This window comes from Natator depressus, chromosome 27, assembly GCF_965152275.1.
Source record: "Natator depressus isolate rNatDep1 chromosome 27, rNatDep2.hap1, whole genome shotgun sequence".
Taxonomy (NCBI): domain Eukaryota; kingdom Metazoa; phylum Chordata; order Testudines; family Cheloniidae; genus Natator; species Natator depressus.
The window spans coordinates 1,064,617-1,088,023 of record NC_134260.1 but is presented as its reverse complement, the minus strand read 5'-3'; the positions used below and the strand labels follow the sequence as shown (position 1 = coordinate 1,088,023).

At 43.5% G+C, this 23,407-nt stretch overlaps 1 protein-coding gene across 4 annotated transcripts in view; it reads left to right on the top strand.

Annotated features, from left to right (window-relative positions):
- GPATCH8 (G-patch domain containing 8) overlaps positions 1 to 23,407 on the top strand; it is a 92,825-nt gene that overhangs the window by 4,831 nt on the left and 64,587 nt on the right. The gene's annotated exons all lie outside the window — the stretch shown is intronic.

The window sequence follows — 23,407 nt, the reverse complement described above, 5'->3', positions numbered from 1 at the left end:
TTACCTTGTAGTTGAGCAGATGTAAAAACACTCACCAGTCTGCACTTTCTTAATTTTTGATAAGCAATATTCAATAATGACCTTAGAATCAAAAAGAAAGTAACTTCTTTCCCTGATTGATTTAGTGTGGTAGCTAAATTAATTTGTTCTAAATATTCTCTTTAGAAGCCTACCTACACTGCTGTTTCCAATGGCTATTTAAAAAGTCTTTCTTTCACAGAGGTGTGCAGCAACAAGAACAGATTAGTTTCAGGATCTGTGCATCTCTGTAGTGTACAAGTGGGTCTTAGTTAAAAACCTACAGTTTATTTTGTTGAGCACTGCATTGCCTGGCAATTTAGAAAGCGGATACCTGGATTTTTGCTGGGTGCCTTTGTGTGGATTGCTCTCCAACCAATTAATGTTAAACAAATATTTGAGACTTGGGGCCAGATTCTGTACTAATGTCAGCAGGTGCAACACCATAGCCCTCAATACAGTTTATGAGCTAATACTAGCTGTCAGTTTGGCCGCTTGTCGTTACTACTCCTGTGGTGCCATAGTTGAGCTTGGTAAAGGCAAGACCTTGCTCCAAAGATCAAACAATCTAAAATAGGCATTGAACAACATGGGGGATGATAAAAGTGAGAGAGGGGTCATGGAGGAGGCCCTGAGACTTCGCTGTGAGCAGCTTATTTGGGATCTTGGTGATAGTCTTAAAATGGAGCAGGCAGAAGCCACATTGCCGAACATGTTGAAAAGAGTTGGGAGAGGAAGTGGAGGCAGTGGGGGTATGTAAGAGGAGATGGGTGAAGGGAACACTTAATGGTTGGACGAGGACAAGAGGGATACTCTGGAGTTAGTAAGGAGGCCAAAGGAAGATGGGTGTTTGGAAAGGAGCAATATAGGAAAATTCTCTGTAAATGGTATCAGGTTTTTTTTTCTTGGAAAGCAATTGGAGAGACTCTCCAGTTGGCATGGAAGTGGGGCATTAGATCGACAGTATGGGGTTGGAGTCAGTGAAGGATGGGTAGGCATAAGTCAAGAGAACTGCTTAGCATTTCACAATTGACAAAGGACTAAATGTAGAGGAAATCTGCATGGTCTTGCTTTCTTTGTAGATGCTCTGCTGAGGAAATGGATTACAGAGGAGGGTTGGAATTGGGGATTGTTAGATGCACAGAGTGAAAGAGAAACAAAATTGTTGACTGAGGGTGGAAATCATAGCTAAACGTTGGAGGGAGGTCAGTTCAGGAAGGACTGGGCTGAGAGCAGGAGAGTAATAGGAGATAGTAATAGACTGAATGTTGTGGAAAGATAGTTTAATAGGGGGTGTGGAGAAGCAGGGTTGCTGAGAGAGATGGGTGCCAACTCAGAAATTGGTAGATCAGAAGGACTATGGTGCTGGATGAAGATGAGGTTGAGTGACTGAAGTGATGGCTGCAGGAGTGGGCTGAGAGCTGATTGGGATGGAAGTAGTTTCCTGGAGGGAAAGAAAAGAAGGGTGGCCGCTGGTGTCAGGAAGAAAGAGCCGAGCATCAGTTGGAGGAATGAGAGAAGGGAGGAGGCATTGAGAGCTGCAGGAAAATAAGGCCTGAAATAGCTCCTGCATCCTACAGGGCAGGGGAATGAGAAGAGTAGCTGGGGAAGCTGTCAAGGGGACTGAAGGAATGGAAAATGTAGATTATAAATGTTAATGGCTTTATTGGAAATAGGGCAGAAATTCCAGAGAGAGTAGGAAATAGGCTGGGGGGGGGGGGGAAAGAGGGACGACAGCACAGGAACAGTCTGGGATTCAGACTAAGAATGGAGACAGTGAGGTGAGTGTGTTCGCAGAGAGGAATCTGAGAGGTTTATCTGTGTAATGTAACGTAAATAATTCCAAGGTGGCTGTATATTGATTACAAAAATGAGTAGCCCGGTGGCACCGTAAAGACTAACAGATTTATTTGGGCATAAGCTTTTGTGGGTAAAAAAAACCCACTTCTTCGGATGCATGGAGTGAAAATTACAGATACAGGCATAGATACACTGACACATGAAGAGAAGGGAGTTACCTTACAAGGGGAGAACCAGTGTTGACAAGGCCAACTCAGTCAGGGTGGATGTAGTCCACTCCCAGAGGGGCATTGCTGGCACATGATGGCATATATCACAGTAGTAGATGTGCAGGTGAATGAGCCCCTGATGGTGTGGCTGATGCTGGGTCCTCTGATGGTGTTGCTAGAGTAGATATTGGGACAGAGTAGGCAAAGGGATTAGTTCCTGGGTTAGTGTTTCTGTGGTGTGTAGTTGCTGGTGAGTATTTGCCTCAGATTGGGGGGCTGTCTGTAAGCGAGGACTGGCCTGCCTCCCAAGGTCTGTGAGCGTGAGGGATCGTTTTCCAGGATAGGTTGTAAATCATTGATGATGATCTGGAGAGGTTTTAGCTGGGGGCTGTACGTAATGGCCAGTGGCGTTCTGTTGCTTTCCTTGTTGGGCCTGTCCTGTAGTACGTGACTTCTGGGTACCGGTCTTGCTCTGTCAATCTGTTTCTGAATGCTTGATAAAGATCCTGTAGGTGTTTGTCTCTGTCGGAGGGATTGGAGCAAATGTGGTTGTATCTTAGGGCTTGGCTGTAGAAAATGGATGGTGTGATGCGTCCTGGATGGAAGCTGGAGGCATGTAGGTAAGTATAGCGGTCAGTAGGTTTCAGATATAGGGTGGTGGTTATGAGACCATCACTTATTTGCACTGTAGTGTCCAGGAAGTGAATCTCTTGTGTGGACTGGTCCAGGCTGAGGTTGATGGTGTGGTGGAAATTGTTGAAATCCAGGTGGAATTCTTCAAGGGCCTCCTTCCCGTGGGTCCATATGATGATGTCATCAGTGTAGCGCTAGGGGAGGAGAGCTGAGGAAGCGTTGTTCTAAGTTCGCCATAAAAATGTTGATATACTGTGGGGCCACGTGGGTACCCATAGCAGTGCTGCTGACTTGAAGGTATAAGTTGTCCCCAAATCTGAAATGGTTGTGGGTGAGAACAAAGTCACAAAGCTCATCCAACCAGATGTGCTGTGGCCTCATCAGGGATACTGTTCCTGACAGCTTGTAGTCCATCCTCGTGTGGAATATTGGTGTAAAGAGTTTCTACATCCATGGTGGCCAGGATAGTGTTTTCAGGAAGATCACCAATTCATTGTAGTTTCCTCAGGAAGTTGGTGGTGTCTCAAAGATAGCTAGGAGAGCTGGTAGCTTAGGGTCTGAGGAGAGACTCCAAATAGCCAGATAATCCTGGTTTAAGAGTGCCAATGCCTGAGATGATGCGACATCCAGGATATCCAGGTTTATGGATCTTGGGTAGCAGAATACCCCTGGTTGGGGCTCTAGGGGTGTGTCTGTGTAGATCTGTTCTTGTGCTATATTGATTGACTCTTGCATTTCAAAACAAAATATTTCATAGTATATCATTTCTGTGTTTTGTAAAGTAGCCTGGAAATCTGTGCAAAAGGTGCAGATCCACTATGAGAAATACAACCGTGTAATGTGTTCTGTGCCAGTGCCCTGCTCACAAAAACAGGAAACGAAACTGAGGGGATGGAGATTAAGGGTAATGGAGGCAAAATGTTACTAATTTCAGAAACAGGGAGATGGAGCTCCAAGTTAAGTGACTTGGCCAAGGAGAGACAGTCAATCTGTGGAAGATCTGAGAATAAAATTTAGGGATCCCAGTTCCCTTACTTTTATCCCTTAGACCACACTTCCTCCTGAAAGATGTCTACAAAGGGAATGGGATGGGAAGAGACCTTGGTTCGCAGCTCAGAGTAGAGATACCCCCTAGATTGTGCAAAAAAGCCTTCCAGACATAAAGCCGCTGTAAGAGTGTCAGTAAAGCAGGCTTCCCAAAACTAGGCGATGCAGAGGAAATGGTAAAAAGGATTCCCTTCTTCTCAGGGTAAAGCCCTTCATTGCCAGTGACAGCCTCTCCCACTGCCTTTTACAGGGGATGGAAATTGTCTAGTTGGGAGTGGGGGTTGGGGGTTACCTGTGTATGGGTACCCCCAGGCAGTGCAGCCTCCATCCTCCAAACCTCAACCCTGCAAATGCTACATCTTGGCACCTCTCAAGTGAAACATGTTTAAGCATGCTACTTCCTTGACCAGTGCAGCTGGGGCTTGCAAGTATGAACGTACAGTATGCATAGTAGTTACAGATTTGTACAGGAACATGTTATAGCGTTTACATGCTAGAATGGGCTACCAAAGGGCAAAGAAGCCTTAATAGATCACTTTTCCCCCTGTAACGGTTGTTCTCAAACTGGGGGGTCCTGACCCCTCATGTGGTTACATGGGGATTGTGAGCTGGCAGCTCTGTGGAGCTGACGTCCCCTAGCCACCATTAAATTAACCCCCCCTATTTTTAAGGGGGGTCACACTCAGAGGCTTGCAGTCTGAAAGAGGTCACCAATACAAAAAGTTTGAAAACCACTGCCCTATAAGCTAAGAACATTTTGTGTAAAGTAGATTTGCTCTTTTTCCTCCCTAAAGCTTTTTTTCTTCTTCTCCCAGGGTATTTTAGACTGGGCCATTGACCAGTTGGGTTCTGTGGTTGTAGCAGAAAATCGCAATAAGATGTGCCTTTGCTATTTGGAATCACTTGCCCAGTCCAACGCTGAATTTTTAATTTCCCAAACCCCATGATTGTCTTAGCTGACTGGGCTTCCACAAAGTGGAGATAAACTTGCAAACCATTGTATTTTGCAGTAACTATGCAGTTGTAGCTGTTGATTATGCTAACTTGTAGTACCTTAAAAGGATTTTATGACTGACAGCCATATGAATACCCAACCCTGTTGCAGTAATTATATACCTGAAAAACAATTACTTGTACTTTTATTTGTATGTCACTCCAGTAGAAGATGGTACAGAGATTTAATTAATGGTTGTGAATCACTCTTTGGATGAAAGATACTATATACGTTCCAATACACTAGTAAGAGTTGTGGTTCCATATCACCAGAAATTACTCCGCATTGGAGCTTTAAATATGCACAGATTTTCAGTGAATTCCATTTTCCTATGTTATCTTCCTTTTCACTCCCCAATGAAGCACAGGAATTGCAGGTTGTCATCCTGTGTGCTCCTTTACAATAATTTCCTTTGCCCACAGGTATTGCCCTTACATCACTAGCCAGATAGACTGTACACAAGTTGTTCAACTTGTCTCCTTGCTTCTTCAAAGGAGGTAATCACATATGCCCTAGAACAATGGTTCTCTCAAACTTATTTGATTGCTCCCTCCAGTACATATAACACCACCAAGCTCTGAAAGCAGAGCGGAAAGTAGCAGCTCCTAGCTGGGTGATAGATAGATCATCAATATCTCTTTTCATGGCAGACTTAGCGACACATTGCCACCCTGGGGGGGAGGAGAGCCCTGAGCCCAGGTGGCCTCCTGGTGAGGGAATTGGTGGGGGGGTATTAAACAGTCAGGAAACTTGGAACTGCAACTGTTTCTCATCCCATTATGTGGGGGAGATGATGGGAAAATCCCCATGTACAGGAATATGGTCTGTAGTCCACTTTCTAAAAGGCCAAAGGCCTCCACCTGTGCGTGCTGGGAAGGTTGGGTTGCGGGCTGCCTAAAGATTGTTGCCCCAGGACCCTTTGGGTGGGGGAAGAAACATCTTCTTTTATGTCTTGGCTAGTAAATAACTCAGGATAACTCATCACCATCTTTTCTTCTTTCCTCTTCCCAGCCTTTTCTTCCTTTTTCCCCTTTAACCTCTCTTCTCCCCTTCACTTACCCTCACTTAGGCATGGTCTGTGTGAGAAAGTTGCAGTGGATTAACTAAAGGTGTAATTTTAAACCAATGTATACACCTTTGCAGACACTTTTGTTTCAGTTTGAGTGATGGTTTTGTTTAAACTAATTCCTAATCAATTTAAGCTAAACCAAAATAATCCTTTTTTTAAAATAAAATAAGTGTCCGGACAGGCTCTTGCATCAGTTTAAATAAATAGGTTTAAAATCGTATCCTTAGTTAAACCACTGCAACTCTTCTATGTAGATAAGCTCTAAGTCATGCAGACATCCCCCCCTTTCTCAATCTCTCACTCAGATATTCCTGTCCCTGGGAGCTGCCAGGCTTCAGAATCATCTACTGCACTGACTCTACTTGTGAGTAGAGACTATGTATTCAAAAAAGATGAGGCAATCTAGCACAGGAGTCAGAGTAGCAGCCGTGTTAGTCTATATTCGCAAAAAGAAAAGGAGGACTTGTGGCACCTCAGAGACTAACAAATTTATTTGAGCATAAGCTTTTGTGAGCTACAGCTCACTTCATCGGATGCATAGGAGTGTCTCCTCTAACCCCAGTTTTGACCAGACCAATGCTGCCCCTTCTCGGTAATGGTTGTTGGCTGTGTTGAAGAGCTAAAGACCAGCTTGCACTCCAGGGTGGTTTGCTTTAATTCAACAAGCTGGAAACCTTGATATAAATAATTGGTTTTAATCTTAGAGAGACAAGATGGATGAAGTAGTATCTTTTATTGGATCAACTTCTGCTGATGAGAAAGACGAGCTTTTGAGCCAAACAGAGCTCCTCTTCTGGTCTGGAAAAAGTATTGTGTCACAGCAAAATGCAAGGTGGGACAGTCTGTCTGTCTCTCACCAACAGAAGCTGGTCAAATGAACGATATTACCTCACCCACCTTGTGTCTCTAATATCCTGGGACCAACACGACTACAACTACACTGCCTACAATTTTAATCTTGTCACATTTGTACTTTTTTAGTTATTTTCCTAAAGAAAAGTAAATTCTCATTGTTTAGAAACATTAAAACATGTTGATTTGTAAATACATGTAGATTTTACACTGAATTTGGTACATTTTGCAAACCGGGAAGATACACTAATTCTGTACACACTTATTTAAGCCATTATATAGCTTAATGCATGTACTTTTATTCAGATTTTTAAATTATACAGTTTGTTAGAAAATGGTGAATGCACGTTTATTTACTAGATTAATTTTGTACTTGCTGATGTCAGATGCATTTGGATGGAAATTATAATTCAATTAAAAATGCACAAACAGCATTTTTAAAATTGTTTTTATTAGTTAAATAAAACTACTGTATGTGCTGAATGCATACCAAAAAAAAAAAAGGTTTATCAAAGCATGTTTTGCATTTAAAACTAACAGATCTATTAAACAAAGGAAGCACTAAGTTGATTGGGTTTGGTCAACTTGTTCCTCATAATTGTAGTCTTCCGCTACTGGTACTATTTCATTCTCATTACAATCTGATATTATAGTTGGAAGGTTGAGCAGGGTAAGGATATTGGGTGATAACTCTTTGTGGAGTTAGGACTTTTTTTTGTAGTGCATCTACTTTGGTCTGTCTACGCAGCCTGGGTATCTGCATTGTCTCATGCAGGAATTGAAGTCAAGCGGCCATCTCTGTGTTCTCATCCCAAAGTGTAGTAATAGTTCGTTAGATATACCAGCTGCCTTTCCCCATTTCAGGTGTTTCATGGGTATTGACAGCTCCTGCATGTTAGCTGCTAATTGTGGATTTTGCAGTTTCTGAAGAGCGAGCAAAGTTTCTGCTGAACATGTTTCATTCTGTGCTCTGCTTTGTGGGATGATTTACCATGTAGAATGAGTTGGTATGCAGCTTGGTTGGGAGAGACTGTGGCAATGTGGTTTGATGGTTGTCCATCCAAATTCAGCTTCTGAACGCTGGCCCTTTTTTGCTACTATAGCACAGTTTTCTTGTTTTCTGTCAGCCCTCCCCTGTGGTCATGCTGCTCCCTTCCAGACTCTCTCATAAGCATTTCCCTGAGCATGTTGGTGGACTGAACGTATCCAGGTCAGACAGTTCTGAGTATCTCTTCTATTGTTGGCTTATCTGTTTTGAAAGCTCAGGTACGTATAGTGTCTGCCATCCGCTAGGGATGTGCTTTTGGGCAGTCTTCCACACTAGAGGGACAAATTCTCCACAGTGCTCATGTGTCAAAATAATGTTAAGATGGATTCACCCAATTCAAAGGTAAAACCTTCCCATCAGCCTTTCTGAAGCTGAATCTCGGCCTTTGTTTTCCTGGGTTGTTCTGCAGCCTCTACTGTCACTTGCAGTGGTCTATGCTGTGATCTGGGGATCACTGCTGTGACCTTCCTTCTGAAGTTGCCTGCATTTTCAGAGGTGACAACAGGCTAGGTCAGGATTGTCAAGTATCAGAGGGGTAGCCATGCTAGGGCATGGCTACACTTGCAAGTTAGAGCGCATTAAAACAGCCCCGAGTGCCCTGACTCATGACGCTTCCACACTGGCAAGGCACGTAGAGCACCCGGACTCCATAGCTGGAGCGCTCCTGGTAATCCACTTCCACGATAAGCAGAAAGCTTGCTGCTCCCTGGCTGGAGCACCACAGCACCAGTGTGGACCCCCTGGTCTATTAATGCGCTCTGATCTGCCTCCAGAAGTGTCCCACAATGTGTGTTCTAGCCACTCTGGTCATCGCTGTGAACTCTACTGCCCTGTCTTCGGATGACCAACCGTCAGACCTGCCTTTTAAATTCTCTGGGAATTTTGAAAATCCCCTTCCTGTTTGGTCAGCAAGGCTTGGAGTGCCCTCAGTGAATCTTTGGGATCCCAGTTCGAGACACGACGAACTTGATTCCCAGGCGTGACACCCGCGCAAAGCTCCAGCCTAGGTCAAAGAGAGATGCAAGTGTTGAAGTAAAGCAGCAGTCCCTTAATGAAAATCAGAAAGCGCAGGAGTGGCGGGAGAGTGAAAGGAGGGTCTGCCAGCAGAATGCGGATTGCCGGCACCAGAGCGGCTGCTAAGTATTATGGAGCGCCAAGCGGACTCGATACAGGGGCTCGTAGCAATGCAGGCGGAGCACTTCCACACACACACACCCCTCACCCCCCTGCAGCCCTTGTCCCAGAACTCTTTCCCTTGTGCCCCCATGTCACCTCCAACCCACTTTCCCCAACATCCGGGTTCTTATCGCCACCAGCTGCCTCCCAACACCTGTAGCTTCACCACCCAGCCCTGCAAACTGCCCACTGCACTCAACCCCCGTCACCATGCATTTTAGCCAGCCAGAATTGCAGCACTCATTGCACAGCACTACAGGCAGGAAGGCTGAGTATGATAACAGGACATACACAAATCTGTGATTGTACTGTTCCCCACCCCACCCCCTTGCCCTCTCTTGTTTCCCAAGCAGTTGTGTTTCTTTTCAATAAATGGATTTTTTTGGCTTTGAAAACACTCTTTTTATTATTGCATTAAGTAAATGATACCTTAGCCCAGGAAAGCAACAAGCACCACAAGTCAGTGGAGCAAACACAGATTCCTACTAACATTGGAACCACTGCACTTCACTCCCATACAGGGCACCAAACATTACTGGTGGTTTTCAGCCTCAAATTGCTCCCTCAAGGCATCCCTAATCCTTGCAGCCCCATGCTGGGCCCCTCTAATAGCCCTGCTCTCTGATTGTTCAAATTCAGCCTCCAGGTGTGGAACCTCCGAGGTCGATGCCTGAGTGAATCTTTCACCCTTCCCTTCACAAATGTTATGGGGGGTATAGCACGCAGATATAACCGTGGGGATGTTGTCATCGGCCAGGTCCAGCTTCCCATACAGAGAGCGCCAGCGGCCCTTTAAACGGCCAAAAGCACACTCCACAGTCATTCTGCACGAACTCAGCCTGTTGTTGAACCACTCCTTAGTGCTGTCAAGGCTCCCTGTGTAGGGTTTCATGAGCTACGGCATTAAAGGATAAGCAGGGTCTCCAAGGATCACAATGGGCATTTTGACTTCCGCTACGGTGATCTTCTGGTCTGGGAAGAAAGTCCTGGCTTGCAGCTTCCTGAACAGGCCTGTGTTCAGAAAGATGTTTGTGTCATGTCAATGAAACACCCATGGGATCTACAAGCGCCTGGAGAACCGTAGAGAAATATCCCTTCAGATTAACGTACTTTGAGGCTAGGTGGGCTGGTGCCAGAATTGGAATATGCGTCCCATCTATTGCCCCTCCGCAGTTAGGGAAACCCATTTGTGCAAAGCCAGACACAATATCATGCACATTATCCAGAGTCATGGTTCTTCTGAGCAGGATGCGATTAATGGCCCTGCAAACTTGCATCAACACGATTCCAACTGTCAGCTTTCCCACTCCAAACTGCTTAGCAACTGATCGGTAGCTGTCTGGAGTTGCCAGCTTCCAGATTGCAATAGCCACCCGCTTCTCCACCGGCAGGGCAGCTCTCAATCTCGTGTCCTTGCACCGCAGGGTGGGGGCGAGCTCCTCACACAGTCCCATGAAAGTGGCTTTTCTCATCCGAAAGTTCTGCAGCCACTGCTCATCATCCCAGACTTGCATGATGATGTGATCCCACCGCTCAGTGCTTCTTTTCTGAGCCCAAAAGCAGCGTTCCACGGTGGTGAGCATGTCCATGAATACCACAAGCAATCTTGTGTCACATGCGTTATGCGAGTCGACATCGTCTGACTCCTCACTGTCAGTTTGTAACTAAGGAGTAACTCGACTGTCATTCGTGACGTGCTGGCGAGACCTATCAGCATATTCCTCAGCAGTTTGGGCTCCATTCCCGCAGACTGAAAGGGAAGACAGCGCGTGCAGTACAAAAAGCGTTGAAAGATGGCGCCAAATATGGATAGAAGCCCAGGGATTGCTGGGATGTGAAGCAATGCATCATGGGGCATTGGGACAGGACCCAGAATCCCTGCAGCCCCTGCCCCCTTCCCACAAGCCACAGGGCCAGAATGGGAAGAGGTGCTCTGGGGGATAGCTGCCCATAATGCACCACTGCCAGTGCCGCAAGTGTGGCCACACCAGTGCGCTTGCAGCTGATAGTGTGAACACACTGCAGCACTTTCCCTTCTGCGCTCTCCGAGGGCTGGTTTAACTCACAGCGGTCTACATCTACAAATGTAGCCGTGCCCATAGTCTGTATCCACAAAAAAAATGAGGAGTCCGGTGGCACCTTAAAGACTAACAGATTTATTTGGGCATAAGCTTTCGTGGGTTAAAAAACCCTCACTTCAGATGCATGGAGTGAAAATTAGATACAGGCATAGATATACTGACACATGAAGAGAAGGGAGTTACCTTACAAGTGGAGAACCAGTGCTGAGAAGGTCAATTCAGTCAGGGTGGATGTGATCCACTCCCAATAATAGATGAGGAGGTGTCAATATCATCCTCTCACCTCATTTTTATTTGTAGATTAAGAGGAAAATGAGCATTCTTACTTTTTCAACTCCCAATCAGCATTTCATTGAACTAGCTGAATCTACTGAAATTAATTTAATTTGAAGTATGTTTATTTTGAAAAAAGAAAAATATATTCAATTTAAATAAAATCAGGTTTGTTTAAAAAAAAAGGTTTAAAATACTTTTAAAACCTTTTTAAAAAGTCAATTTTTATCTGCCATGCTGCACACTCCAGTTGCAAATACTACTCTAGAGGGCGTTTTGTGCCAAAAAATTAAAAATTCTGTGCCAAAAAAATGAAACTTCTGTGTACAATATTTTAAAATTCTACAAATTTTGTGTCAAATAAATTTGGAGGCTCCAGCTTGGCATTGGGGAGCACAGGCCACTTGCTGCACAGAAGTGGGAGATCACTGTACAGCTCCCTCCCTGGGACCCGGACTCAGCGGTGAGGCTGCACCCAACCCTGACACAGTGCAAGGACCGGGCCTGCCCCAGAAACACCCCAGGGTACTGCCCCTCCATGCCTGGTCCACCAGGTGTGGGCAGGCAGGCTCAGTAAGGCAGGATCCAAGTGTGGAGGGGCTTAGTGTGGGGGAATCCAGGTGTGGGTTGAAAGGGTTCTGTGTCGGACAATCTGGGTATGGGCGGCTCAGTTGGGGATCTGGGTGCAGAGGGGATCTGGATGCACAGGGGCTTGTTGGCAGGGTTCTGGGTGCAATGGTAATGGGACTCTGCAGGGGGGTCCAGGTGAAGGTGGTTGGGGCTCAGCAGGGGGAAGTGGTCTGGTTGTGGGAGGTATAGAGCTCGGCGGGGGGTCTGGGTGGGGGGCTCAGGGGTGGGGTCCAGATCCTGGGGGCTCAAAGTGGTGGGGATCCACGTGCAACTGGTTGGGGCTCAGTGGGGTGGGGATCCAGGTATGGGTGGCTTGTCGGGGTGGTCCAGGTGCAGGGGGAGTGGGGCTTATTGGGGGGCGGGGGTTCTGAGTGCAGAGGGTGAGGCTCAGCAAGAGGGTCTGGGTATGAGGGGTTCTGGATGCATGGGGGTTGGGTGGATGGGGGAGCAGCACCCTGTACAGGGATCCCTCCCCCTGCAGCTGAGGAACGGTGGGTGCAGGAAGCGGTGGGGGGGTGGTGGTTGTAGAGTTTCCCTCAGCCAGGGTAGAAATTGGGGGGTGGGTCTGACCCGACCTCAGATGCTGTGCAGGGGTGACGTAAGTCTCATCCTCCCCAGCCCAGCCTGCACTAGCAGCTGAGCCTGGCGCAGCGTAGGAGCCACCAGCTGTGTCTTCTCCAGTCCCGCTTCCTGTCCAACAGTGATTTACCTCTCTGCCAGCTGCCCTGAGCACTTAAAGCCTGCTGTTGGGTTGAGTCGCATGACCGCTCTTGTGGCTTCCTTTTGCTTCTCCATCAGAGAGTCATTTTTCTGCAGGGAATCAAAGAAATCTGCAGGGGACATAAATTTTACACATGCGCAGTGGCGCAGAATTCCTCCAGGAGTAAAATACTCTCTTGCAATTGGCAAGTGAAGGGAGGAAATTTGTCAAGATATGGCATTATCACCATTTTACACTAAGGTAGTTGAGGCATAGAGAGGCAAATAAACTTGCTCAAGGTCCTGGCTTCCCTGCTTAGACCCCACTGTATTTCTCAACTACTCTGTAAGTTGCTTTTTTCATCGGGCTGTTTTGTACCTGAATATTTGTAGTAATGCATTTTTCTAGCTTAAGGGTCTCAACTTGTTTCAAGATATGACTCTGTTTTGATGGTGATGATTTCTCTTGGTGCTTAATGACTTAAATATCAATTCATTTCCTGTCAGTCATTTTTTTACTTCAGGTTGTTTTGTAATTTCAACAGTGTCATCTTAAATAGGTAATTACAAGGCACTCCTAAAAAAGGGGGGGGGGCATTTTAAATTCATACTGAATCTTAAGTAATTTGATCGCTTTTGTTGTATTAAAATTATCTCACATTTTAAGCATTCTCAAAATGTAATTATGGTATATTCACTTATCTAAAACTCAAAGGCTTGCTGCAGCTTTCACAAAAACCTGACTGCATGTATTTTCAAAATTATTTTTGTCCATAGGTATGCATTGTCGATACTTGTACTCTGCTTATTTACAACAGAAACAAAGCAATGTATTGTAATAATGCCCTAGGTGGCATAAGAAAACTAGCTGTTGCCTTCTGCATTTTTTTTTCCTGTTAGAAAAGTACAAGCTAAGCCATCTGGAACCTTCACATGATTTCAGGAGACTTGTGGAAAGAGAGATGTCCAATACTATGTGAGGCTTTAACAAAATATTTCCAGGTCCCAATGGAATCTTTGCAGAGCTGCCTTTATATTATGTTTTTCTATATCACAATAGAAGTTACTTGACTTCTAAATATCCTGAGAGTAGTTCTAGTGCAGGCAATGGATGGGATACATTTGCCATCATAGATTGAGTTAAATTTTTGCTTTTAAAGAGTAATATCTATTATTCTGACTAGATAATGAGTGTTCTAGAAAACCTACTTCCAAACCTTGTTTTCCTCGTGAATTATTTCACACACGTCTCTAGACGTGACATTTCTCTAACACCGACACCACTTCTTACATCAGTTAGGTATTGGAGGTCTCCTGTCTGCTTATTGACTCAACATGATCTTATTGGGCTTGTAGGAGCTGCATAAAGCTCTGTTAGTCTTGAATTTGCAGGCAGTCATTTTAAACAGGAAGCTTGCACTAAACAAGTAATATGGACGTTGTGATGAAATTGTAAAACCAGTAGTGTTTGGTTCTGGTGTGTGTATGTCATAAAGAGCTGGCTAATTATGATTCACTAGTTTTAGCCATCTTCCATATGTATAAATCATTCCAAAAACTACTTTGAAGAGGGCTTCACGTATGATAGAGCTCAGAGATGCCCACAGTGAATATAACTTAATGCTTTCCATTATAAGCCCCTGTTTTCCATTGCTTACATCCTTGCCAGTCTTTAAGCAGAAATTTTTTATACTTACTCTCTGCCTTAGAATGATTTTTTTTTATAAAAGGTTTTGCCCCCTTGTAACTCCTTTCTCCTGGATGCAGATCCTGTCTCTCTTCCCTAGGATCAGAAGAGAATTACTTGTGTATCATACATCAAAAGTACATACAGTTGTTCTGAGGTCCAGAAGGAAGTGAGAGGTAGACCAGTTGAAAATATCTGGGTAATGATAAAAGGGATAAAAAAGGGGTTACATGTGATGGCCAGTGGTGTTCTGTTGCTTTCCTTGTTGGGCCTGTCCTGTAGTATGTGACTTCTGGGTACCTATCTCGCTCTGTCAGTTTGTTTCCTCATTTCCCCAGATGGCTATTGTAGTTTTAAGAATGCTTGATTTAGATCTTGTAGGTGTTTGCTGGCATATGATGGCATATATCATATTAGTAGATGTGCAGGTGAGTGATACAACCGCATTTGTTCCAGTCCCTCAGGCAGAGACAAACACCTACAAGATCTTTTGTCAAGCATTCTTAAAACTACAATATCCAGCTACAGTAATACACTACATAACCTTTATTTATTAACAATCACCAAAAACAGCGCGCGCGCACACGTACAGTGCACACGTACAGTGTCAGGATCAGGTCCGTCTGGGGGACTCCCGTTTCTGCATGGTGTCATTGGCAGAGTGTTGAGGTCTGGCAGCTGTGATCATTGGGGCTGTGTCCGGGAGTTGGTTCCTAAAGAACTTCCTTTTGGACCCCAGTTTATATTGTGAAATTTGAGTCCTTTTTAACTATACCGTAACCAATCATTGTACTAAAATTTTACTAACCAATCCTAACAATAGTGTAAAAAAATTCTTTAACCAATCCTACCCCACCACCTGCAGGGATGCAGAGCTGGGTAGGAAGCCCCTGCCAGCCTCGTCAACCCTCCCAGCACCAGCAGGGGTCCCACTCCATGGCCATACACCACAACCCGCTCCTCTCCCCCTCCCCCAAGTGCCCGCAGCACCCACCCTGAGCACCCACAGCCCTCTGCCCAAGTTTTAGTCATGGGGGTATTTTTAGTAAAAGTCATGGACAAGGTCACTGGCCTGTGAATTTTTGTTTATTGCCCATGACCGGTCCATGACTTTTACTAAAAATACTCATGACTAAAACTTAGCCTTACTGATGAGTGCCATTTTTGGCTGAGGCCCTGAAAGGAGCTGTTAATGTTGACATTAGACACTGAGACTGTAATAGAAGACAATTGTCAGATTTGTGTCAGAGTAGCAGCCATGTTAGTCTGTATCTGCAAAAAGAAAAGGAGTATTTGTGGCACCTTAGAGACTAACAAATTTATTTGAGCATAAGCTTTCGTGAGCTACAGCTCACTTCATCCGATGCTCCAGTGAAGTGCTCCTTTTCTTTTTGTCAGATTTGGTCTCTCACGTGGTTAATTGCAATAGGAGATTAACAGGGGTCATGATGTGAATGTATCTGACACACCCCCCATTTTGCAACATTATTTAATTGGATTTTTTCAGAGGCAATAAATAGGCGTGGTTAAGGGCATGGCTACACTTGCAGATGTAGAATCATAGAATATCAGGGTTGGAAGGGACCACAGGAGGTTCCAGTCCAACCCCCTGCTCAAAGCAGGACCAACCGTCAACTAAATCATCCCAGCCAGGGCTTGGTCAAGCCTGACCTTAAAAACGTCTAAGGAAGGAGATTCCATGTAGACATGTAGAGCGCTTTGAGTTAAACCAGCCTTTGGAGAGCGCAGTAGGGAAAGCGCTGCAGTCTGCCCACACTGACAGCTTCAAGCGCACAGGCGTGGCCACATTTGTGGCACTTGCAGCAGCATTGGGAGCGGTGCATTGTGGGCAGCTATCCCAGCATGCAAGTGATTGCAATGTGCTTTTCAAATGGGGTGGGTGGGGTGGAGTGACAGGGAATGTGTTTTGTATGTATGTGGTGGGAGAGCATGTCAGCATGCTGTCTTGTAAGTTCAGACAGCAGCAGGACACCCCCCCCCCCACCTCTCTCTCTCTCACGGCATTTCACACTAATAACTTGCTTTGTCTTGGAGCAGATAAGCAGCGGGCTGTCAGAAACGGACCTTTCAAAGGGCATATCCGCATTCCTTGCAGCAATTCAAAAACAATGACAAGAGTGGCCACTTGACTTAAGGGGATTATGGGACGTTTCCGGAGGCTGATCACAGCGCAGTAATGCAACACCTCGTTCACACTGGCGTCGCAGCGCTCCAGCGGGGGCGCAGCAAACGTTATTCCACTCGCCGAGGTGGAGTACCAGCAGCGCTGTAGCTCCGGAGTTCAGAGCGCTCTATGTGCCTTGCCAGTGTGGACAGGTAGTGAGCTAGTGCGCCCGGGGCTCCTTTATTGCACTGTAACTCGCAAGTGTAGCCAAGCCCTAAGTGTTAGGTGGAGTAACAAGTCTGGCTGAAAACTCTGTGTGAATATTAGCCTTTTGGTGGTTGCTGATTTATCATTTTGGCATCCAAAAGCATGTGGTAGGAATGCGTCCATGGCAGTCTGAGGTTTATTTCTGTTGGACTAATCGATAGTTAACCTCCATTTAAAATGTTTGCTGGGATACATTAATTTTACTAAGTTTTTTTGGATTCTGTTTTTTAAAATAGAAACCTTTTCTTTTGCAGTGTTCTTTTTCTGCTCTCCAGCCACAGAGGTTCTGTAGTAGGTTTATAGAGTGCCAATCATATGTTCATCTCCCTGACAATTTAGAAAATAGTGATGATGAGCCTGGTGAGGCTTTCTTTTTCCCCCCCTTCCTTCAAGGAAAGGTTTTTTTTTTCTGCTGATTACTGTGCAGGCAAGCCATTGCAATTTATAGAACATAAGGAAAGGGATTGGTAATAAGCTGGAAAATATCAAACACTGTAGCGCCCACACCTTGAATGCTGTGTACAGTTCTGGTCTTCCCATCTCAGCAAAGATATTCCAGTTGGAAAGAGTACACAGAAGGGCAACAATTAGGGGTATAAGTGAGAAATCCATAACAAAAAGGAATGATGATGCAGGCTGTGAAAGCAAAACATCAAATTCCTTTTGTCAGATTTAAATTTCCCCATTTAGCTGGCATTTAGTCATCATTCAGCTCCAGAGCTCACATTTACCTGAGTGTTCTGATGGATGAGGAAATGAGGTTGAAGTTGCAAGGATGCTAGCTCTGAAGTGACTGGAGGGAGAATACCCGGGGAAAAATGTTGGTCACACTACGACACAAGTCACATGGATGTTGACTTCAGGTAGGGTGAAGAGACTCCGAAGTTAAGGCCCCAGTTCAGCAAGGTACCTTGTGCATGAGCCTAGGAGAGTGGGTAAAAATATCTGATTTTTAAATTTACATTAAATATTAGCAAAAAGAAAAGGAGTACTTGTGGCACCTTAGAGTCTAACCAATTTATTTGAGCATAAGCTTTTGTGAGCTACAGCTCACTTCATCGAAAGCTTATGCTCAAATAAATTGGTTAGTCTCTAAGGTGCCACAAATACTCCTTTTCTTTTTGCGAATACAGACTAATGCTGCTGTTACTCTGAAACCTGTCATTAAATATTAGTTGTTTTTAATGAACCTATTTAAAATTAAATGTGAAATTATGACAGCCTATGTTAAGGCCTAATATTTAAGTGAAATAAGAATAATATTTAGTACCTGTTTTGTTGCCAAGTTTTAAAGAGAGTCAACCACTGAACTGCTGGAAGTCACTGGCTAAGCACCTGGAACCAGAGTTTGGAGTGCTAAACTAGCTTTTGACAGCAGTGGCCTCTTCTGCAGGTGCAGAGAACGTATTTTCTTCATTTCAGCGTATTCAGCTAGTTCATTTCAATGGCTCGTTCATTCAGAGTTAAGAAACCAACTGGAGATGAAAAAGCAATAGTTTGTTTTGCACTTCCAATCTATGCAGAAAACTTAGGTGTTGGAGGGTGAGATCAACCACTTTTTACACCTTGAAGGACATGGTGACCAAAACCAACTGGTTCAGTTCACTGACTATAGACAATGCTGCCTTAATTTTAGAAGTAAAATGTGTTTTGATGAACTTTTTATAAGCTTTTTTTCTTACGTTCTAGCACATTTAAGGTAGGTTTATTTCACTAATAAAGTTTTTTAAATGCTGTTTTTGTGCATTTTTAATTGAATTTGAATTTCCATCCAAATTAAGCTTGATGCAAATCACAAGTAAAAAAATTTTAAAAATCTAGGAAATAAGATTTAACATAAACAAGAATCTGAATAAGTGTCAGGCTATGTAACCATTAATAGAGTATATAGACATAGTATATCCTTTTAGTTATCAAAAAGAAGCACCAGTGTAAAGCCTATATTTAGTTGCAAATCAGCATGTTTTAATGGTTACCAACAATGAATTAGAATGAACATCTCTTTGAGAAAATAACTATAAACTTCTAAAATACCTTGTTTAAAATCAAGGTTTCCTCCTGCTGATTTAAGTTATGATTGAAATCGGTGATTTAAATCCATTCACCTTGGTGCCTAGTCCCACAAAAGTCAGTAGGACTACTTGTGCTAAAACTAAGTATGTGCCTAAATACCTTGGTGAACCAGGACCTAAAGCAGTAATGGATGTAAAGGAGATTCCTACACCTGAGCCATTCTTTTTAGGTGACAGATCTGAGGAACAGTCACAGATTGAGAAGGTTTTGGAACAAATTGATGAATTAAGCAGTAATAAGTCACCAGGACAGATGGTATTCACCCAAGAGTCCTGAAGGAATTTGTATGAAATTGCAGAACTCCTAACTGGTGTGAAGAAAAGGAGTACTTGTGGCACCTTAGAGACTAACAAATTTATTTGAGCATAAGCTTCGTGAGCTACAGCTCACTTCATCAGATGCATTCAGTGGTATGTAACCTGTCCCTTAAATCAATCGTTATACCAGTTCAATGGAGGGTAGTTAATGTAATGCCTGTTTTTTAAAAAGGCTCCAAGGGCAATCCTGGCAATTGCAGGCCAGTAAGTCTAACATCTGTACCATGCAAATTGGTTGAAACGACAGTAAAGAACAGAAATATCAGATGCTTGAATGATGTGAGGACACTTGAATGATGTGATGAACCTCTGAAGAGGACACACTGAGGAAGAGTCAGCACGGCTTTCGTAAAGGGAAATCATGCCTCACCAATCTATTAGAATTCTTTGAGAGAGTGAAACGTGAATAAGAGTGATCCAGTGGATACTGGAGCAGTGTACTTGGACTTTCAAAAAGCCGTTGACAAGATCACACACCAAAGGCTCTTAAGCAAAGCATGCAGTCATGGCTGATCCTATCATGGATCTGTAACTGCTTAAAATATAGGAAACAAAGGATAGGAATGAATGGTCAGTTTTCACAACAAAGAGAGGTCAATAGCAGGGTCCCTTAAGGATCTGTACTGGGACCAGTGCTGTTCAACATAAGAATGGCCATACTGGGTCAGACCAAAGGTCCATCCAGCCCAGTATCCTGTCTACCGACAGTGGCCAATACCAGGTGCCCCAGAGAGAGTGAACCTAATAGGTAATGATCCAGTGATCTCTCTCCTGCCATCCATCTCCACCCTCTGACAAACAGAGGCTAGGGACACCATTCCTTACCCGTCCTGGCTAATAGCCATTAATGGGCTTAACCTCCATGAATTTATCCAGTTCTCTTTTAAACCCTGTTATAGTCCTAGCCTTCACAACCTCCTCAGGCAACCTCCACAGGTTGACTGTGCGCTGAGTGAAGAAGAACTTCCTTTTGTTTGTTTTAAACCTGCTGCCCACTAATTTCATTTGGTGGCCCCTAGTTCTTATATTATGGGAACAAGTAAATAACTTTTCCTTATTCACTTTCTCCACACCCTCATGAGTTTATATACCTCTATCATATCCCCCCTTCGTCTCCTCTTTTCCAAGCTGAAAGTCCTAGCCTCTTTAATCTCTCCTCATATGGGACCCATTCCAAACCCCTAATCATTTTAGTTGCCCTTTTCTGAACCTTTTCTAATGCCAGTAAATCTGTTTTGGGTTGAGGAGTCCACATCTGTATGCAGTATTCAAGATGTGAGTGTACCATGGATTTATACAAGGGCAATAAGATATTCTCCGTCTTATTCTCTATCCCTTTTTTAATGATTCTCAACATTCTGTTGGGTTTTTTGACTGCCGCTGCACACTGTGGACATCTTCAGAGAACTATCCATGATGTTGCCAAGATTTTTCTCCTGATTAGTTGTAGCTAAATTAGCCTCCATCATATTGTATGCATAGTTGGGGTTATTTTTTCCAATGTGCATTACTTTACATTTATCCATATTAAATTTCATTTGTCATTTTGTTGCCCAATCACTTAGTTTTGTGAGATTTTTTTGAAGTTCTTCACAGTCTGCTTTGGTCTTAACTATCTTGAGCAGTTTAGTATCATCTGCAAACTTTGCCGCCTCACTGTTTACCCCTTTCTCCAGATCATTTATAAAGAAGTTGAATAGGAATGGTCCTAGGACTGACCCTTGGGGAACACCACTAGTTACCCCTCTCCATTTATTCCTACCCTTTGTTCCCTGTCTTTTAACCAGTTCTCAATCCATGAAAGGATCTTCCCTCTTATCTCATGACAACATAGTTATAAATGATCTGAAAAAGGGGGTAAGCAACATGGGGCAAAGTTTGCAGACAATGAAAAATTACTAAGATAGTTCAGTGTCAGAGTAGCAGCCCTGTTAGTCTGTATCCGCAAAAAGAAAAGGAGTACTTGTGGCACCTTAGAGACTGTCTCTAAGGTGACACAAGTACTCCTTGAGATAGTTAAGTCCAAAAATGGCAGATGAAATTCATCTGTTGATAAATGCAAAGTGTTGTACAACACAATCCCAACTACAAAAAAAAAATGATGAGGTCTAACTGATTGCCATATTTGGGGTCAGGAGAAAATTTCCCCCCAGGGCAGATTGGCAGAGACCCTGGGAGTTTTTCACTTTCTTCTGCAGCATAGGCATGGTCACTCACAAGTTTAAACTAGAGTAAATAGAGGGTTCTCTGTAACTTGGAGTCTTTAAATCATGATTTGAGGACTTCAGTAACTCAGTCAGAGGTTAGGGGCATAATGCAGGAGTGAGTGGGTGAGGTTCTATGCCCCCAGTGTGCAGGAGGTCCCTTCTGGCCTTAAAGTCTGTGTCTATGAAAATGCCAGACAGGAGAAGGGATAAGAAAGAGTTGGATGGTAGGACATTTCATCAGATGGGTTCAGGAATATTTGACTCAAGGTGTGGAATCTTAAGCTGTTGTAGTTTATGGGAATTTTGTTATTGCTTTATTGGGGCCACGATGTCACTCTAGATTTTCAGATTAATGATATAAGAGGAAGTTTGGGATTAGGACTTGGTTGCTATGAGTGGAATAACATTGCTTTTTATATACAGCCTTTATTTTGTGATTTAGAGCTCATTTACAGTGACACTTTAATCAGAGGTAATTAATTGGCACTATGAAATAGGAAGAGCATCCTTTGTGATACAGCTTGAGTCCACACAAGATATGGAAAGAATTCAGATAAAATTTGGTCAGTTTAATGTTTCCTTTTTACCAGGTTGCCATAAATGTCAATTATGTTTCAGAGTAGTAGCCGTGTTAGTCTGTATTCGCAAAAAGAACAGGAGTACTTGTGGCACCTTAGAGACTAACAAATTTATTTGAGCATAAGCTTTCGTGAGCTACAGCTCACTTCATCGGATGCATTCAGTGGAAAATACAGAGGGGAGATTTATACACACAGAGAACATGAAACAATGGGTGTAAATTATTGTTTATGGTATAATTAAATGTGTGTACTTCCATTAAAGATTTAATGTTACGCTATTTGATGTCTGTGACTGATTCTAGACACAATAAAAACATCAGTTTAATGTGGCACATTGAAGGGTTTTGGACATAAAAATCAGATTAAGAAGTTGATCCTCCCCCCCCACCCCCCCAAAATAAACCAAAGTCAATAGAAAGGGTATTCCACCAACTCCAGGGGTGTGGAGGGAAAGAGATGAACAGTGCTGCTTCTACTCTTGCCAACTCTGAGCTCCAAAAGCACTGTAACATTTCAGGCAATGAGTATTTAGTTGTCTAGGACTTCAAGAAGACTCTGTCCATTAAAAGCTTCAGATATTAATGGGTAACAGTCATCTTAAAAATTACACTTCAGTTTGATTTAACTTTTTTTATAATTAATAGGTAACAGCTGGGGTTATTGCAACTGACATTCGACTAGTATTTTTCTTTTTCATCTTATTTGATTAGTGTATTCGCAAACACTCTCTGTATAGTCAGTGTTTCCCATGTTCTTATGGGCCTTTCACACAGCTGCAGGTAGGACATTTTTAACTATAGGAAAATATAGTTGAAAGGCCTCAAATTGGCAGGGAAGTTGTTTTGAAATTGGCTAGATTTCAAATTGGCCATGTCCCTTTATAACCAAAATGTTACACTTTATCCATGTCTTGGCAGGCAGCGCAGAGGAGGAAATGGTAGGTAGGCAGAGAAGCCCTTCTGCCAACCCCTGGCAATTGAGCTGTCATTCTGATTAATCTGCAGGCAACAAATCAGCCTCTTTGGTAGCCCTCAAGGTACATTGTACCAGTGCGACTCTTGTCAAAAAGGGCAGCTATCATGGAGGTTGGATACACAAGAGAAGAGATATGGCTTTAATCTGGTGACTTGCTTTAGAGAACAAAATCTTGCAGCCTTTTGACTATGACCAATGTCAGGTTTCTGAAGTAACTCCCCATCAAATACTGGAGATGGTTTTCTGCTTCTATTTTCTATTTGAAACAATGTGTATAATTTTGTTTTTGCTGAGATCCAATTTCAAGCAGTTTAGACTCATCCAGTCGCAGATTTCAGTGATGCATTCCATCTGTGGCCTATGTGGACTGTATCTGTTGTATGTAAGAGTCATTTTAATTTTACTGTGATTTTTATCCTACGTTATTTCTTCCAACCCAATGTTTCTTAGGATCAGCATTTTCACTTACTTTACTAAAAGTAGCACGTGGTGTCAGTTTAAATAGTTATCTGGCATTCTGAAACCTTCCTAGTTTATGAAGGTCATCAGTCCAGCATAGCTGGGATTACATCGGACTGTCATTTTTACGTCCTAATTATTTGAGTCTTATTTAATCAGTTGATTTCTTTTGCTGTCTAGTATGAGT